The sequence below is a fragment of the Takifugu rubripes genome, chromosome 20 (genome assembly GCF_901000725.2).
Source record: "Takifugu rubripes chromosome 20, fTakRub1.2, whole genome shotgun sequence".
In the NCBI taxonomy this organism is placed as follows: Eukaryota; Metazoa; Chordata; class Actinopteri; order Tetraodontiformes; family Tetraodontidae; genus Takifugu; species Takifugu rubripes.
Window position 1 is genome coordinate 7,104,041 of NC_042304.1, and position 2,672 is coordinate 7,106,712.

Consider the following 2,672-nt stretch of genomic DNA (forward strand, 5'->3'; position numbering starts at 1 on the left):
GACAACAGCACAGCCTACACCATCAGTTCAATCTAATCTATTTAGACCAAATAGAGTTTATAGAGTCCATATGTTTAATATTAGGTTATTCAGTTAAAGCTGATTTATTCCCTTTTTTCCCAAACATGCATGGACAGTTTTTTGGTCCTCCACTCTTCTTTATTTTCTCAAAAGGAGCAATTTCCATCACACAAATTTTTACATTAATTTTATTTAGTATCATCGAATGAAATCAATCTTTAAGCTTTCATTATTTATGAACGATTTGTCTCTCCAAAGCTGCTCTTTCTCATTTTATTGAGATAAAACTATTTTTAGTATATATATGAAACATTCATTTCATACATTTATTTGGAACTTTTCCATTATCCAGTATTATTATCCTTATGACACTTTCTCCCATCAGGACTGCTCATGTGCACGTAAAGATGAAGGTCATTTCCTTCCAGCCAGGCTCATTCCTTGTTCATCTCACTAACATCACGAACAGCAAGAGATCCCGGTGACACGGCCTCTTCTCGCCGTCACGCTTTAGCATCGTGCCCATGGCAGCTCTCAAGTGACCAGACAAAACTGTACAGAAATACAGATACAACTCGCACCATGTGGGCTATAGATTGCACCGTGTGAGTCAATATCTAAATGAAGAAAGATGCTGATGTGAGCAGAGATATATGACTCATATCTGGAAGGGTTGACATGCAGGCAGGCAGGTCCATGAATCTTAATAATCAGAGATGAGAAGCAGGTAGGCCGAATGGTATTTACCAAGATTTCTCAGCCTAATGGCGTGAGCGTTTAAAAGAGACCCTGACCGACTGGTCGCGTCTCTCGTCCTCCCGTCCCCTCCCAGTCCTCCTCAAAGCCTGTGAGGTAGAAAATAGGCAGATATGAGGATGTGGGGATGGAGGGAGATAAGCTCAGGTGGAGATAGAGACGGCAGAAAGAGGTGAGGGCCGTAGCACATGCTCCTGTCGGCCGTCTCTCGCCACTGTTGTTTTATTAGCCCTGTCAGATTGTAATTTGTCCAACGGTAAACACACAGAACAGGCTTAATTAAGAATTTTTGAACGGGGATACGGTCAAGTCCGGAAACATTAGAGAGATGCAACCGGGTGTCGTAAAGATTGATTGAGACGGAGGATGGAGGGACGTGGTTGGAAACGGAGGGTGGAAGGAGGAGGGGTGAGAGTGGTGTGTATGTTACAATGGAGGGGTATTCTTGTGTTGCTGAGGGCAGTAGGCTGAGATAAGTTTGGAAAGATAGGAACAAATGATTTTTAATGCATTAACGGCCCAGCTGTGGGGGCAATAACAAGGACAAGATCGGCGCTAAAATGTTTGACATCCTGCTTTGTGATCAATGCATCCCGGACAGGGCACACAGAGGCCGTCTGCATGTACACTTCGACTGCCGGCGCAGATAACGCACACACGTACGCACACACCAATATTAACAGGACATGGAGCATAGGCGAGTTAACAGCCCTCCAGACCTCTGGGCAGCATGCGGAGGATTAAAAAAAACATTCCTGTTGTATCCTTAACACTATCCGCAGGTAAAAGCATCCTCGGACCAGGACGGAGACAGAGGAAGCTATCAGGGGCCGACTGTTGAGGAACAAGAGAGCTAAAACCCTAACAAGCCTGTCCATATCTCCCCGTAGACCTTTAGTTTGCATCCAATACATTATTTACAGCTGAATTTTTACTGAGGTATAGGCTCCTCTCAGGGGTGCTCACAGACTAGTGCTCTAACTGCCTTTCATTGCCCTCAGTCAAGTAGAGCGACGATTCCAAAGTGTTTCTGCCCATTTACAAGCATGTCCAGTATATATGTTTAACACGAAAGGCAAGGCCATTGAAGAAGAGGAGGAGTGGGATGTTTTGGCCACTGAGACCTCCTGGGAAAAAAAACAAAACAAAACTTTTTTCAGACATTCTTGCTCGCCTAAAAACAACAAAATTATTCCTGCTTCTTCTGGTCATTCATACTTTTCTCTGAACCCAGAAATGATCACCTTTATGTTGCTGAGACGAGGAAGGAACAGCCATAACGAAGCTGCGGTATAAATGAGAACACCGTTGAGATGGATGGTATTCACACATGCGGCTCCATCTGGAGTATTCCTGTGTCATGTCTGTTCACATCCATATTAGAGAAACACAACACGAGGATAAGAGAGGGTGTTGCTGGAACACTGCTGGGAAATCCTGCCTGTGTGAGCGCGACTACTGACAGGTTTCTGGTATTAATGCTTGTATTTGCTAGTCTGAACCCCCTGTAGTCAGATTTGACAGTTTTTATTACGGGAAGCACCTCCCCCCCTCTCTTCCAGCCAGAATTTGCAGGGCTACTGTAGCCTGAGACGTCCCTGCTCCCTTTGTCTTTGTAGTCCAGCAGCTCTCCTAAAATACCCGAACTTCTGGGAAATGGGGAAATCTCAGCTCTCTGTTCAGAGAGCAAAACAAGCGCATCCATCTCTCAGCGATGCTCTTTCTCTCTTTTGTCTCTCCCTTTTCAAATAGACTATTTGTCATCGCTGAAACAGAGCATTTTAAAAATTCAACCTGGACAACCCCCCACCCTAACTCCCTCTTCTATTCTCACTCTCAATTCCCCAGACTCTGGCCAGCTCCGATCAATAGCTTATTGATCAACTCTCTCCATT

At 44.6% G+C, this 2,672-nt stretch overlaps 1 long non-coding RNA gene across 1 annotated transcript in view; it reads right to left on the reverse strand.

The window, feature by feature from the left end:
- Positions 1-243: 243 nt before the first annotated feature.
- The window catches only part of LOC115247339 (uncharacterized), an 11,643-nt gene continuing 9,214 nt past the window's right edge, over positions 244-2,672 (reverse strand). The window contains exons 2-3 of the long non-coding RNA XR_003886407.1: positions 769-866; positions 244-573 (exon numbers count right to left, since the gene is read on the reverse strand). This is a non-coding gene — a long non-coding RNA (uncharacterized lncRNA). The remainder of the gene's footprint in view (positions 574-768; positions 867-2,672) is intronic.